General features: G+C 40.4%; 1 protein-coding gene across 14 annotated transcripts in view; it reads left to right on the top strand.

The window, feature by feature from the left end:
* Positions 1 to 17074, top strand: part of PRLR (prolactin receptor) — a 153239-nt gene that overhangs the window by 77144 nt on the left and 59021 nt on the right. For 9 of the 14 annotated variants that reach the window (XM_088155901.1, XM_088155902.1, XM_088155905.1 and 6 more), the window contains one exon: positions 9910 to 10000. The exons of 1 other annotated variant lie outside the window; for it this stretch is intronic. The gene's annotated coding sequence lies outside the window, so the exon portion shown is untranslated. The remainder of the gene's footprint in view (positions 1 to 9909; positions 10001 to 17074) is intronic. 4 more of the 14 variants (XM_088155903.1, XM_088155906.1, XM_088155910.1 and 1 more) reach the window with 1 other exon arrangement.

Here is a 17074-nt window from a genome sequence, read left to right on the forward strand (position 1 = left end):
GTGGTGATATTTTTTTCTGATTAATCTATTTTTCTGCTAATTCTCTTCTTCCCCCCTCCCCCCCAAATTCTCTCTCTCTCTCTCTCTCTCTCTCTCTCCCTCACATTTACTGTTTAATAAAAGCTGTACTGTTCACTTCAGAACATGGTCTCATTTGCACCTTAATTTGGACAGAGGGACCTCTATAATAATTTTAATAATCAGATCTTAACACGTATAAATGAGAGGTTTAACACTTACAAAAGAGGAACAGGAGTCAGTAACATCATCCTGCTGTGCAAAAATTAAATACCATACCATTTACGAATGGGAGTGTGGCTTGCATTGTGCAGATATATTTGAAGTGTTCAAAGTGGTGTCTCTGAGCTTGGCAGAGAGACAGGAGCAATCTGTTGTTCTGTTGCTTTTAGGCTGCAAAAGAAGTACTTGGATTAAGTTGTAGCAGGCAAGATACAGAATAGATGTTAAGAATATTTCATCAATATAAATTCTATATCAGTAGTCTACCTTGCCTAAGGAGGTTTCAAAATTCCCCTAATTGGATAGATTAGCAAATCAAAGGAATTATATTGGCACTGTTGATCCCTCCTTGGTGCTCTTGGGGTCTAGATGACCTCCTGAAACCTCTCCTACTCTGAATTACTGCGAAGCTTTTATGCATTAAATTGTTAGGTTTCACATTCTTTGAAAAGGGAAATATATCTTTGATGTTTCTAGTGTACCCAGCAAAGCAATTAGATCTAGAGACTCTGGTCATCACAGAAACTGTACTAATAACGGTATCTAATTAGCATGTTGTGGGGAAATATAACTGTAAGCTGTGATTTCCTGTGCTATCAGTCGTGGTGGGTTGACCTTGGCTGGCTGCCAGGTGCCCACCTAAGCCATGCTGTCACTCCACTCCTCTGCTGGGCAGGGGAGAGAAAATAACAGCAGGTTCATGGGTCAAGATAAGAACAGGGAGAGAACCATTCATCAACTACCATCATGTGCAGTTTGGGTAAATTAATTTACTGCTTAATAAGACGAGAGTAGAGAAATGAAAATAACAGTGAGAAAACAAATCTAAAATTAAAAAATTCCCTATTCCATTCTGCTTCTTAGGCTCAATTCCACTCTTTATTTCTCTGTCTTCCCCCGAGCAATACAGGGGAACAAGGGGTGGAGGTTGTGGTCAGCTCATCACACATTTTCTCTGCTTCTCTTTCCTTATGTTCTGTGCCTGCTCCAGCAAGGTGTCCCTCCCGTGGGAGACAGTCCTCCATGGACTTCTCCAATGTGAGTACTTCCCATGGCCTGCAATTCTCCATGAACTGTTCCAGTCTGTGTCCTCCACAGGGTGCAGTCCCTCAGGAGCAGGCTGCTCCACTGTGGGTGCCCATGGGGTCACAAGTGCTGCCAGCAAACCTGCTCCAGCATGGGCTGCTCTACACGGGCCACAGCTCCTGCCAGGAGGGTTTCCCATGGGCTCACAGCCTCCTTCAGGCACCCACCTGCTCTGGTGTGGGCTCCTCCAGGGCTGCAGGTGGATCTCTGCTCCCCGCAGACCTCCCTGGGCTGCCTCAACATTCACCGACCTCAGTACCTGCAGAGATGTTCCTCTCACACATTCTCATTCCTCTCTCTGGCTAGAGGTGCTGCTGTTTTTGTTCCCTCTTTATAAATACACTTTCCCAGAGGTGCTACAGCCATCACTGATCCTGGGACTCAGCCATGGCCAGGAGTGGGCACATCCTGGATCCATCTGGCGTTGGTCTCTTGGACATGGGGAAAGTTCTGGCAGCCTCTCACAGAGCAGCCCCTACAGCCACTCTGCTACCAAACCTTGCCACACAAAACCAACAGAACCCTATTTCAGAATTATCTGGCATCATTCAAATTGTGTTGGCTTTCTGAACTTTGTTGGAAACTGCGGCAGTGACTGGTAGCCGTAGTTCAGAAGAAATTACAACAAGGCTTTATGCTGAAGAGCTGTAAAACAAAAACTTTGCAAACCAGAGCAGTTTAGAGCAGACAGCAGATGGAAGTGGGAAGCTATTTACAGTACACAGTGATGTTACACAACAGTTTTTGGAAGAAAATGTGGAAAAGAGTCTTTCATTAACTAAAACTGTAAGGGGAATTGGCTACATTACACAACACTAAAAACCAGCATATATTAGCCCCTGTGGAGAGTTATATTAGTGCAGTAATACTGATTTAAATGCTCAAGCTAATTGATTCAGAACTAGCTGGTTTATATGTGAATGTCACTGATACTGACAGGTAGACAGGCTGGAAATATTTTGTGTTTCAGACACAAGAAATCTGAATATTATTTCACAGCAACAGTGTAACCCAGGGGTGAAGCTGGTGAGCTGAAGAGGTGCTTTTAAAGCAGATGGCGTTTTATGACACTCAGGTCTTTTGAAAGCATCACCTGACCATGTTAAAAGCATGAAGGGGGTAGTGTAGCTATTGAATTAGTGTGTTTAATATCTGGTTTGATAAATAAATTCTGAACTCAGTTACAAGTTACTTCATTTTTTTAAAAAAAGCATAGTAGTCTATTTAAATGATTTTATAATTCTTCTAAGATTGAACTCTTTTATTTTTAAAATAAACTTCCATGTTTATTTGTCTCATCCTTGTGGTTCTTAATATATTTTTTAACCTGAAATTTTAGCCAAAGTAGTTGAAAGACTAGGGAATTCATTCTCATGGATTTTTAAGAGATTCAGCTCCAGGTCCTTGCTTTCTTTCAAATTTAACCTATATCTTTAATAATCCATGTTTCAGTTGCTTTATCTTATCCACTAGAATAAAAGTACTATGATACAATTTTTTTCCTATTTGAAAGAAATCTGAATAGCTACTCTGGAACTATTTCACTTCATGTCATCAAGCAGTTAACAGGTGTTAATATCTAATACTAATGAAAATGAAATAGTTTTGTTTCTTCTGTCAGTAGTTCCACTCTTGATAAATAATATGGTGTTAACAGTAGTTAGTATCCTGGTTGTCCAGTATTACAGACAGATGTTTCTGCTGCTGTACTATGTTCAGCATTTTGTTCATTTAATGTGTAATAATTCTTCAAGGTGGAATAGTTTGAACAGGCTAAGTTGAGATACAGAAGTTGAGGCTTGTTCATAACTCAGTAGTAATGGCATTGGATGGGGTTTGAGAGATGATCAGAGGATCCCTGAACTTTTTAATCTAATCATGCCTATTCTTGCTGGAGGCCGTGAGGCAGGTTCTGTAAAGAGAGAGAAACAAAGAGTGGACATACATAATTAGCTGTGTCTGACTTCATTTCTGCAGTGCATTTTGTGACAGGCAAGGAGTAGTGTAAGTGGGAAAATTTATTTAATTTAGGAAGGAGAGGTTGTTTTGCTGCTGTATTGAAGAAAATTAACTGCAATGGACTCTTTGAATCTCAAGAAGAGCTGGATTCCTATGTAAGATTGTTAGAGTGAGGTAAATTAGTTAGAGATGGGGCCCAGAGATGCTTTAAAATCATAGTGTATTATGAAAGTAGGACAAGCATTGTTGTGAATATTTGGGAGAAACAAAGAAGGAAATAGAAAAAAAGATATTTTTTAAAATTACATACAAGTAAACCCTGGGACATAGAAATGGCTATGGCTTGGAGATTTTTATGCCTGATAAAAATTGGGAATTCTAAGTCTGAAGGATGGGTGCAAAAAGACACTACCAGAAGGTTTTGGAAGATTGCTAATGCATAATGAGGAGTGGTTTTTTGGGGGTTTTTGGGATTTTTTTGGTTTTGGGGTTTTTGTGTGTGTGTGTGTGTGTGTGTGTGAAATGGACAGTACAAAAGTATTTTGTCAGAGCAATAGAGAACTGTTGAAGGCAAAATTTTGATAAAGCAACTTACCTAGATTGTTTTCAAAGTAGCAGGGTCAGGATATTCCAGAGGACCTCCCATTCAAGCGTTCATATATGATACAGGCAATTAACTAAGGCATCATCAGAACAAGATAAATTTTCTTTTAAAAAGGTGGAGACAAGTACTTCAGCAAAGCTAGGAGCTCTGTAGTTGTGGCAAAGAAGACTTGCATTCAGGTTCTTGATCTGAATCAAGAAACAGAAGGTGTTGAGACTGTATTTTCTATAATTTACTATTATGCTGTTTGAATATTTGGGAAAATGTTCTTTCCTAAATGAAACAAACTTGTAACTATCATTGTTTTCCTTCTTCAAAGCTGAATCCATAAAAGAGCAGTGAAAGCTCTGCTTCAAGCTGCAGCCCTGCCTAAGAATCTCACTTCTCTACATCTGTTAACAGCTGTTCCTCTCATGTCAGAACTCAGGTTTGAGTTCCATTCCACAGTATCCCAAAATAAAACCTTGAGCGTTCCAGTGCCAAAGTCTTGAAACGTGGTCCTTTACAGTATACAAACTGGCAGATCAGTATACGTCAAAATACACCATTCAGTGTCAGAGAATCACAAAATCAATTAGGTTGGAAAAGACCTCTGAGATCATCGAGTCTCTAGCAGGGATCTCACCCCCACAGCAAGAGCTTATCTCTTGTTTGTTCACTGGTCAGATAACTCAGACAGGATGAGCTGTCTTGCAGTGAGGTATTCTGGCACCATGGGGTTAACAATGATCTGGCATCTCCCAGCTGCCAATAAGGATTTTACTGTTGGAGAAAGATCTGGAAGATAAGCTGGGTTTCTGACTGACAGACACCTCACTTTACAAACTATAAAAGCTACACCAAAACTTTCACAAAGCAGAAATATTCTAGGCGTTCCCTGGAAATGTGTGGAGTTTCTCGCCTGAACAGGGACGCCTGCTTCATGGTTATTCCTCTGGGTGAAGGAATCTGTGTGCATTATTTACATTTTAGTGGTAAGTCACATCTGGCCCCTAATCAATGATATTTCTTTTTCTAGCTTTAATATAGGTGCAGCCTTAATGTTGTGCACTCTTTTATGTTATGCTGCAATCTATGATCTTTTTAATTTTATACTTTGCAGTAAGTAACTCTGATTAAGATCTTTTGTCTGTTATCTATGGTCTGTTTAATAATTTATTTTGTAAATAGAATCTGATTTACCATCCCTGAAACTTGCGTGCCAGAGTGATTTCTTAAATTTAAGCAGTTGCCAGAAATCTGAGGCTAAGGCAGGGCTTGTCTGAAGCTCCCTCTCGTCTCATGACAGAGTTCAGCCTATGACCCAACACCACTGTGTCAACCAGACCTTGGCACTGAGTGCCACATTCCGTCTTTCCTTAAACACCTGCAGGCATGGTGGCATCACCAAGTTCCTAGGCAGCCCATTCTAATATGGAATCACATTTCTTTGAAGAATTTCTTTGTAACATTCAACCTAAACCTCATCTGGAACAACTTCATACTACGTCCTCTTCATCTGTCACTATTTGCCTGGTGGAAGATGCTGACCCCCACCTGGTTACAGCCTCCTTTCAGGGAGCTCTGGAGAGCTTCCTCTTCTCCAGGCTGAATACCCCCAGCTCCCACAGCTGGTTCTGGTAGGACTTGTGCTCCAGACCCTTCCCCAGCTCCATTGCCCTTCTCTGTCACTGCTGAGCAGATCCTGGAATCAAAGGAGTGGTGAACACCTGCTTGCTGTTTCCTGACTCATGTAAAAATTAATTTATAAGTTCAGTCTAGAGTTCTGGAATGCTCCAGAGGGAGGAGGAAAGTAGCTCTTTTTCCTCCGTTTTCCTGTCGCTGCAGTGCAGGCTCAGCTAAGCAGCTGTATCAGTGTTCATTGTGTTGCGGAATTAAACCCCTAACATTTGGAAGAGAGGTCACTGTAACCTCCGCTCCTTGTGTAAACAGTGTCTGAGTTGAGAACTGCTACCCTGTTGCTGTGGAGCTGCTGCCTTGGTTCTGACCACTGATAGTGGATAAGGTTTAACATAAACCTGAATTTTTCACATTCTATATATGAGGAATCACAACTTCGTGTGGACTATGCATCCAAAAATAGGTAGTCTAGAGTGTATGGGGTAGATTCTTCAAATAGAAGATAATTTCTGCTGTGTCTGTAGGACTTTGTCCTCCCAGATAATTTTTTCCACCTGACCTTAAAACTTCTTTTTTCTGACTATGAGAAGACCAATAGCCACAGCTTGACAATCAACACCACGTTCCCAAATATTTTTCTTCTCAACTTTGGTCTTGTTATCCCATTGCATGGGGGTCCTTACTCCTACTTGAGAAAAGTTGCTCTTTGTCTTTAGCTGATTTCAATCCTCCCTACAAAATCTCTCAATGATTCCCTCAAATAACATCTACGTTTTCCCAGCTCATGGAGGAGTGCATGGCTATTTTCTGTGATTCAGAAAGCTGAGCCAGAGGTCAGCCAGGTTTAGAAGTTCTTTGGTTTTGTGATGGACCCTTTTACAACTCTTGAATAGTAAATCCATGAAAGGCTAGTTATGTCATCACAGTGGTACTAGGATTTACAGCATTAACTGTTTTCATTCGAAGAGGCATATGGGATTATTGTTGCAGGTAATAACCAATAGTCATGAGTACCTGAAAAAATGTCTTTACCATAATTCCACTCTTGTTTTGCTTTTCAACTCACTGCTGTCAAGAGACTGCTGCTTACTAGGTTCAAGAGGTCACTGACTATGTAGGGAGAGCCTTAATGGATATAAACAATCTGTTTTCTATTTGAACAGACACATTTTAATAATACTTTGATAGCAGACAATAAAAAACTAGTTTTTCATTGGCTTTAACATTTTACCTTTTAGCTATGTTCTCAGAGCCAAACCAAAACTTCACAGGTATTATCCTTAGTGTTTGCCTGAAACAAAGCACTTTAAACAGATTGGGTTTAAGTGTTATTGCTGAAGAGTTCAAGCCATTTCTACTTCCTCCCTTGTTCTTTAGCTGATATGAATCTGATTTTTCAAGGAGATAAAAAAATCAACAAAAATAATTAGCTCTACAAAAAAAGTGATTAGTTCCTTGAACTGATTCATTGCAGATTTATGGGAGTACTGGAAATGGTGCTAAGAGATGATGCTGGAGTTTATTGGTCAGGACTGTCGAAGTTAGTCAAAGACCTGGACCATATAAAATGACTTAACTGTCTGACATTACCAAAAAAGACTAGAATAAAATTACCCCCTACTACAAAATGTTAACTTTTTTTCCCATGGATTGACATCTGTAATTTATGAGTAGGTTGAAGCTTATTCTGACAGTCACTGTCTGTAGAGAGAAGTTTCTTCTGAAGGTAGATGTCCATTAGCTGTGACCCCCTGCTGTTTTAGAGCTAGTGTAATTCTGCATGTTGAAATCCTGTGCCCTACTTTGGTTTATAGCTCATACTGTGCTTTAGGTGTTTTCCTCTGTTCTAATCCAACTAAGGAAAAAGTTAATATTATATATTAAGTTTTATGAGAATAGTTTCAGACTGGTATAACTAGAATGATTGCCTCTCCTTTGCTCAAAATGTCAGATGTCTTTCCTAACTAATAATCTCAATCTTGTTATGCTGCCAGAATTAAATAAGCACCTATATTATTTAATCAGCCTCTTGAATGTGGAACAGTCAGTGTCCAATGACTGATGTCTGGCAGCTCATTAACTCCCCTATTATCTGCCTCATGGGAAAAATTAAAAAAGATTAAATCAACAAATTAAGGAGTTTGTTGCCATTTATTCATTTCTTTATTTCAGCTGCATAATTTTAATGAGTTAGTTATTTACTTTTACTTGCAGTTCACATCCTCCTACTATTGGCACTAGTGTGGGTGAAGCTGAAGCAAGAGTCATTTTAGTAAATCAGTGCCATGCTAAGAACAGTTTCATTAGGTTTGCGAAAGCACTGACGGATCAAAAACTCCCTCGGATCTCCTGGGTTCTCCTCTTTCCCCCCGGGAAGCCTCCCCTGTTTGGCTTGGAGGGAGGCTGTGCAAGAGCCCTGAGAGCCGAGCCCGGGCTGCTGCTGTGTCAGCGCAGTCCTGCTGAGCCGCAGAGCAGCGTGAGGCTTATTGCCGAGTCCTGGCGGTGTCTGGGGGCCCGGAGCCCGCAGGATGGTGTCCCAGGGGCCGGGACACGAACACAATGCCGGGCAGCATCCCCGCGATCCCCGCTGCCGGCGCTCCGTGCGCGCCGGCTGACGCGCGGCTCCTCTCCGCTTTTGTTTCCCCCTTTGCCTTGGTCCCCAGCTGTGCCCAAGGGATTCGCCTCCAGAAGCTGGTCATGTTTTGGGGCTTTTTTTTTTTAATTCTCTTTTTTCTTTAGGGAATCTGTTAATGCAAACATTCTGGGGCGTTTTACAAAGCAGATATCTTACCCTGTAATGCATCAGCTGAAATCGAGCGCACTGAAGTTCTCTTCCGCGTTGCATAAAATAGAAGGCCAAAAGTTAAAAATGCATAGGTTGTGCTTCTCTGTGTCAATTTGGCGGTCAAGCAGAGGCTGTATCTTTGTGTACCTAGTTGAAGAATGACACAAGCAAGGTACACGATACAGCAAACCACCATGCCAGCAAGAAACGGCATTGCAGGTGCAGGGAAAGAGCAATTTGTTCAAAACTCCAGTCAAAGCTGAACATAGAGATCCCCTGGAGATATTCTGAAATAATACTGATTTACAGGTATATGTTCTGCTAGAAAACGATTAACTTACATAAACTTAAATCTCTAAAGCTTAAAAATATCCTGACACTTACTACAACTGACCAGAATTCAAAAATAAATTTGATGATAAGAATGTATATTTAAACAACTGCATTGTTCTGTGAAAAAGGATATATCATGGTGAATCTTTCCAGGCTAGCTCTGCTGGCTAATCTTGTTATTTTAGTTATAGAGAACAATAAAATGAAAAATCATTCTATCCTTAAGATTTTTAGCTGTTCTTAAATTTTTTCACTGCATATTTTATAAGAAATAACTGATTTTCTTCTTAATTTAAATATATTTCAGAGTTTTTTAGTAGAAAAAATGGCTTTTCACAAGCTTTTAAGGAGGCTCAGTACTAGTAAAGTTTCATCTTGTCCATGTCCTTGAGTGGTTTCAAAGATATACTGTTGTTTCTGTATTACATTCTCTAATCCTCTCAGGTCCCACAAAAAATGGACATGATCTAGCAGGCAGAAGCATTAGAAGTAGGTGTAGTTCTTTTGAGTTCAGTGTAAGAACACAGACAAGCCAATTTTTTTTTTTTTGGCTGAATCAGGCTTTGCTGGATCAGAACAGGTTACAGGATTTAATGCAGAATAGCTGAAATTTAGATTACATCAGTTTTTTAAGCCGTAACAAATCCAAATTGGAAAAGAATACTAAAGGTCTTCTTAAGCTATAGGGACCACTTTAAGTCCTAAAGCATGATCTGTTTGTAACAGTTCTTGAAGCTTTGAGTTACATTAATGATGTTGTCAAGGAAAATACACACTAAATCTCCAAAAACTATAGGGTTTCTTTGAGGTGTTCTCAAAAGATCTCTGCAGAGAGCAATACTGTCTGCTTTGACAGAATTTGCTTCTGCCTGGTTGAATCTTGAAGATGAAAGAGAAAATGAAATCACATGGAGTTAACTGGCCAACAATTGTCACGAAGGTAAATGAAGGTGGGAAGGAGGTAATCACATGTGGTAGTTTGGGTCACACCGTGGCTTAGAGCTCTTTGTACAGGGCATAAAGCCTGGTTAGCTACAAACCAGCAGGTAGCAAGTGGTGAGTAATGAAAATAATGTTTACAAAGAGGAGACTGTCGCTGAGTCAGAAGTGCTGAGACAAGGAGCAGCTTCCAGGGTAGCAACACCCTGTCCGTGCTGAACACGATTCTCCCCCGGGATGAGTTATCAGGGAGGATGGCGAGGACTGTCTGGTGGGCATCCATGGGGAGCAGCAGGGCACGGGCTGAGAACTGACATGGCATGTTCTTTGTGCCCATTGACAGGGGGAAAGCCACAGCACTGCACTTCAGCCAGGAGATCTGGAGTCAAAGAAGGTGTCTGAAATCAGTGGAGACTGCCTGAGAACAGACCGTGGTAAAATCAGTTCCTTCTGCCCTTTCTCTGGATGAAACATATTATCTTGAGTTACTCGATTAAGTGCATGAAATGTATTAGCTTCAAATGTGCAAATGGTACTGCATGTTCTGATTTTTTCTTTTTGTACTTGAACTGTATGAGTGCCAATAACTTGGGATTTGCTTACATAATAAGAGCTAGGGTATGTGGAGTTGTTGGATAGAGCCCTACTGTGAGTACCCCATCAGAATTTTAAACTGTGGGCAAACTACTGCTGTCATAAAATTCATATTAGCCAAGAGTTACAAAATATTTCTGTATCATGCTATTACCAGAAATTTATATAATCTTAGAACAGAGTTTTAAATCCAGCATTATCACAAGAAAATGAATGTCCAGTGTTTAAAGTTAAACTATGAGGCAGGTACATTATTTAAGTATTAAAATAAACAACCTAGATGTTAGTAAGTGTCCACTTTGTTTTGTGTTTAATGAAAAGAAACACTGAGTTGAAAGGAAATACTTGAGTGGAAACTCTTGCAAAAGCACTTCAGACTTTGTTAAGAAGCAGATTTAGGACCAAGTCCACTTAAAAATTATTTGCAACTACATTTTATTCAATATAGTAAAACTTCTTGTGGCTTTGAACTGGGTGTGTTATTTTTCTGTTGTATTGTTTGCTTTTTGCTTTCACGTAAGCACAGTACTAAATCCATGCATGTAGGCCGTTTCTTTTTAAGTATTTTCCTCAGGATTATGAAATTATGTTGAACAAGCAAAGCTTGAAAATCTGAAAACTTTATATCTCTTTATAAACTACTATCACCAGACAAAAGTCTATTTTTTTACAACAATATGTTCTTTAAAAAGCAGTGTGTGTTTGCTTGGCAGTCACATTTTGATGTAAATTTGATGTAAATTTGATGTAACTTTGTGGGTTTTGTGAGAATTTTGTTCCTTAAACAGAAGAAACAAACCTGAGTATATAACTTGAAACTATATTTGAGAAATCAGGTATTACAGTTTAAAAAAAAAAAAACCCGGGAAAAAACCCCTAAACATTTGCTTTTAAAATTGCAGAAGATTTTTGATGGAGCTGAAATGATGAATTGAGTGGGCTAAAGCCAGCTTTTTTAAGACAATACCAGATCTGAGAACCATAAAACCAAGAGTGTTTTAGCCACAATGACAGAAATCCAGGCTGCTAATACAAAATACACTGCCTACAGATCTTAGAACAGTGCTGCAAATTGGTAACACGCAGCAGCACACTGAGTCAGGTTTCAGCATTGTTTTTCATTTCATAAACGCACACAGATTTCAGTAGATGCTTAGATTTTTCTCCAGCATTGGTTTGCACAGTTATAAATCACTTGGAGTTTGTTTTTTCCAGGGTTTTTGCACGAGAGTTCTTTCCACAGATGATTTGGTGAGCTCCCAAGTCATCTACTGAGGTTGGGTCATGGGGACTCTCCATCGTGTAATTGTGTTGCAGTGGTATAAGAAAACAGAGCATGTAATCATAAAGTATTTTCTCAGATATTACAAGATGACTCAAGACTGTTGTGTATGTAAAATCTATATTAAGGGAGATGTTGGAAGAAAATTATGCAGACAGCTTTGTACTGGCTAAAGTAATTTAGAATATATGGGGACCTTCAAAACAGCTCTGAGCAGAATGAAATGTTGAAGCTATTTGAGCTAGACTGGCTGATACCTGTCTATGTAGAAGTGCAGTAAATCTTATCCAGCCTCAGTAAAACACCTTTTCTTTACAGATAAGAAACTACAAGATTGGGAAGTGGGATTTAGAAAATAATTTGTTGGACTGTACCTGAGTACATAATAACACTAGCAATGAAAGGAAATCTCTTGTGCAGGAAGAGGATTAGCTTTAAAATTCCTCAGGATGAGTGTTGGATCTGAATCTTTAGTACTTGTTTAAATCAATGACTGAGAGTGGACTAATAACAGAAATTACTGTTTCAGCCAGCAGCTCATTAGTTGGAAACACAGACAAATTACTTTGACAAGCACAAGTCTAGGAATATTGGCCTGATGTAGCTGAATTACTTCTAGTGGTATTAGAGGAGTGTAAATGATGTTATTCAAAGTTCTAGTGAAGACATCAAAGTAATTTGTGAAGTTCTACTCGTTCTCATTCAAGGAACATGGATTAAAATTTGATCAGGTGCAAAGAAAGCTTCTATTCTTACTATTCTAGTAGCCTTTCTTACAAGAATATATGGCAAAAATAATCTTTTTAGCCTAGAAAAACAATACAAGAAGGAATGAAATCGTGGACTGGTCAGTGTGGGAAAGGACCTTTTAAGATCACCAAACTCTGTACTACAGGCAGGGATATCAAAGCCCCATCCATCCAGTTGTCTGCCATCTGTGAAGGGGGCAGTGTATCTCTCCATAACATGTTGTGGACTGCAGAAAGAATGCCAGGTGGAGACTGTAACACCAAGGACATAGGAGAAATGAAAATGTAGTACTCTGATCTGAACCATAAACTAGCAGATGTAAAACAGAGAATAAACTTTAGGAGGAAATTCGAAGATTACTCTTTTCCCTCAAAGCAATTAGAGATCAGATCACTTTCCAATAACAACACAGTCAGAGCCAAAGTAGCTACTTTAAAAATAATCTTGAGTAGCTAATTAAGAGGTGTGTGCTGTATGATTATTCATAATAGCAGGTGATTTGGCTGATTCGGGTGGTTTTGTCCAACAGCTGCTCCCAGTTGTTGTCTCTGTGAGGGTGAACCTATAGAGTAGTCTGTGGATGACAAATCACAGATATTACAGATCTACCTTAACTGAAAAATGATTTTATTAAGACTGCACCTTGATGCAAGTGCCAGCTCTTTGGAATTGTGTGGTTCAGCTATTATTCTGGTTTCTTTAGCACATACTTTCCTTTCAGGTCTAGGCAGTGGTCAGAGCTGATTCTTGTATGCAGGAGTATTAGATTTTCTCACTTTCGAGCCTTTGACATGCCAGAGAAGAGCATGAAAGGCTGAACTATGACTTTGTGAAGCTAAGGTGCTGCCTGTTGTGGGAAGAAAATACTTTATGGCAGCTGGGGAGGCTGTGATGGCCTCAAGCACTGCCTGCTGCTACAGTGGCTGGGCAACACCTGCAGGACAGGTCTGGGCAGTGTTCCTGATGCTTTCTTGACTGCATTTACCAACGTGTGCAAGTGAGGGGAAAGCCCTTGGCATAAAAAGTGAGGAAAGGGGAAGGGTACGGGGATATAATCACACCTTTCAAGTGCCTCTTCATAGTCACCATCACCCATGTTAGTGACAACTGTTACTGGGTTTCTAAAGCCCTGTTTTGACACCCTCTTGCTCAGGTCAGTACAGGCTATCACACTGATAAGTGGTGAAATTGCCTTGAACTTGCACTTTCCTTTCTATGCACTATTCCTTTTCTTCCATGTGTTAACCCATGCTAAATGTTTTGGGGACTTTGCTTAGGGAATGTGCCTGTCTAACTGCCAAAATAAATAGAGGGTTATGAAGAAGAAATGTTATATATGTTTCTATAGCCCAGATCTGTACAATAAATATAATTCTCTTCGTTTCTTACCCCATTTTTAAAAAACAGCTATCTGGTAGGATTCCTGACCATGTCCAAAACTGTGGAAATTTGCAGTGTACACTCAAGGGGGAGTAGTAATTACATAAACACTTCTGGATTAGCACACTTCCCACAGAACTCTTGGATCCCTTGTTTAATAGTCTTTTCCAAATAAAAAAAAACTGTATAAGCATTAATCATCCAACATAACAATATCCTATAGTTTAGTGGGACAGGCAGCTTGCCTGGCTTCTGCAGAGTGCCGTTGGACATTTTTTTGGCATTGGCAAGTTCAGGAAGGGTTGGGTTGGGTGACTTTCCCCAGAGCAGACCTCAGAGTGCTGTGCTGTGTATTGGTAGCTAGAGAGGTGCTGGTAACACACCAGCTGTGTCTCCAATATTCCTCCTCCATGGGCCAGTACTCTGGGCATGGCCAAGAGCCTGGGAAGGGACACAGACAGACATTGCAGCTGAACCAAGCTAACCAAGGAGATACTCTACACTATGTTGCCTGCTTGGAAATAAAACTAAGGGAAAGGAGAAGAGGAGAGAACAGTAATTATTGGGGCATTTATCTTCCAGACCTGCTTCCTGGAATGTAGCCAGACAAAATCTTCTGATGGCAAGTAGAGAATTAATCTGTTTGTTTTCCCTTGCTCCTCTGTGTAGACTTTTCTTTAGCTTTACTAAACTACCAAAGCTAGTGGCTTATTCTATAAAAGGGGAGGTCCTATTCACCCACTCCTCCCTCCACTCCTTTACTCCTACCTACCTGTGAGCACCAGCATTTTTGCACCATCACTGTACCACTTATGAAGCTGATTTAACTTGTTAGCTTGACAGAAGTCCTTTGCCAAGGTAGTCATTGTGGATCTCAGCTGGCACATGGAGAAGCAGGAGCACATGTCCAGGAGCAAGGTGTGTGATCCATTCTTCCACATCATCAAGATGCCCCAGCTGTAGTCTCACACACAAAATATGCTGCCCATTAAGGAACTAGATGGAGACAAAAGTTTGTCACAGTGTCAGAGACATGTATGTTCATAATTTTTGTCAGCCCCCAGTGCCCAAATAAGCCTAGTGACAGTAGCCAGGTTGAGCCATGAGTCCAGACAGGCAGAAATGAGGCATGGCAGGGATCAAGCCAAGAGCTCAGGTTGAAGGGTCAGGGTCTAGAATAGTGGGGCACCTGGCCCAGCACAGGCATGGCTGTAGCACAGCTCAGGTGAGGCCAGAATGAGGCTGTGGTTTATAAGTCACTGCAAAGAAGAATGGGAGATCCCACCCCTAGACACTTCTTGGCAGACCTTTCTGGAAGGGCTCTTTTCAAAGCTGGGTCCTTGCCCCGTTACTGAGGCTGAGCCTGAGCTCAGGCACCCAGCATCCCAGCTAGGGGCAAGGTAGAAAGGGAGTGCTCAGAACTCTGGAAGCTTTCAAAGAACATGTTTTAGCTCAGAGCTAGAACTGCAGTGTAGTAAGAGAAGTTTTGATGGGTCAGGGGACAGAGTCTGCCATACATTTGATCCTCCAGTACCTACAGGTCTGACTCTTCTCCATAGTGTAGGGAAGCAAATAGTACAGTAACTCTAAACAATGTTTGCTTTCTCCAGAAACAAGAGGATGGTGTGTTTGGAGAAAAATAGTCATCTACAGTTGAATTTACCCACAGCATCTTCTATGGTAGCTCCTTCCACACACAATTAATAGAAAATTCCCATAGACAAGCTGTGCTGTGCATCAGCCAAGAGTGGGAAAGCTAGAAACGCCACAGTATTTATGGGAGTTCATAAAAGACTGTGGTTCTCCTTCAAGGATTCATAAAACCTTTTAAAAAATCCACATTTATTAAACAAGAAAAAACTGTTATGACCTACCCCCACAAAGGAGAGTAAGCTAGGTTCTTGTTAATAGATCCCTTCGGGCAGATTAGAGTGAATGATTGGTGTTTGTGAATTTATATATGTAGGGTTTATTTTAGAACAATTTGGTTGTATTGCAAGTAGTGATGTAGCCTTTTGGTTATTATTACCTATAGAAATATGATAATGTAAAAGCATAAAATATCACTTATTAAACATATATGGGAAAGAAAGAAGAGAAGAGAAGAGAAGAGAAGAGAAGAGAAGAGAAGAGAAGAGAAGAGAAGAGAAGAGAAGAGAAGAGAAGAGAAGAGAAGAGAAGAGAAGAGAAGAGAAGAGAAGAGAAGAGAAGAGAAGAGAAGAGAAGAGAAGAGAAGAGAAGAGTGGAAGATCTCACCACCTGAAGTCCTCACAACGAGTCTTGGTTGTTGGAATTTCCACATCTGTTGGTCACAGCCTTATCAAAGGGATGATTGCAGACTGGATTTGTTGGGTGGTGGGAGTGATCCCAAGAAAAATCCACAGAACGCAAAATCTACTGGGTTTATATGGGCTTAGGTTCAGGTGAGAATGCCCAGGTACCTCCTGTGGGATGAGGAGTTTCACAGAGAGTGATGCAGTGCTGTGGGTCGTGGGACACTCTGGAGTCTTTGACTCCTAAGATGTTGCAGTGCCAGTGATGTCAGCACAGCTGAGTCCACCATGGCCCATCAGAGCAGATTAATGCCTTCAGGCTGCAGTGTCCAGCACTTTCTGGCAGGGCAGTTTTCACAGTTGAATTCCCTTGAGTAAGGCCAAAGAGACAGGGCTCACCTCAGGGGTTCCTGTGTCTCATTCAAGGCCCGGGTGTAGCCTGAGGTGGGCTGTACTGCTCTGCACTGGGCTGGTCACTTTGCACATCAGCAACCATCAGAATCCCAGTCTCTCTTCCGCTATCACTTGTGGTTACATTCTCCTCAGACCTGGGCTGACTGGATTATAGGATACCCCTTTATCTTATCTCAAGTCCAAGTTCCAATTAGTAGGTGTATTTGAGGAAGGGTGGGCTTCAGTGGTTGCAGATTAACAGCTCCTTCTTTGCTGTTTGCAATAGTGGGCAAAAGTCCTTCAATGATTTTGGCAATGTTTAAGCCATTAACTGTTTCAGTCTCTCATAAACACATAAATTGTAATAAATTTGAAAAATTCTGGTTCTATCTTTCACTCAATTAGCATATACATGACTATGACATGGTTAATGAATGATGAATTTTTCATAATGATATTTAAAGAAAAATGTGGTCTAAAACCAGCTTACATTTAAAATGTTCTGGCCTTTCAAAAGAATGTACTTGTCATCATAACATAGTGTTATAGAATATTCATAGAATTATTCTCTTAAGTAAATTGAAATAGTACACTTGGTCTTTAGAAATGTCTTTGGGTGATCAGAGCTCTCTGTTGACTTAATTTTTACAGTAGATTTTCTATTATTTATTTTGCTTTAACCTATTAAAGCTGTATTTGATCCACATTTTAAAAGGGCAAAATTTTAAAATCCCACTGCTGTCACTTAGTAAAAATTATGCGGCTCTCCATCAGCTGTCTTGACGTAGTCTTATCCCTGAGAATATCCCTGATGTAATTCTTCCTGCCATCCTGAG

Source organism: Sturnus vulgaris, chromosome Z (genome assembly GCF_052056855.1).
Source record: "Sturnus vulgaris isolate bStuVul1 chromosome Z, bStuVul1.hap1, whole genome shotgun sequence".
Classification (NCBI taxonomy): domain Eukaryota; kingdom Metazoa; phylum Chordata; class Aves; order Passeriformes; family Sturnidae; genus Sturnus; species Sturnus vulgaris.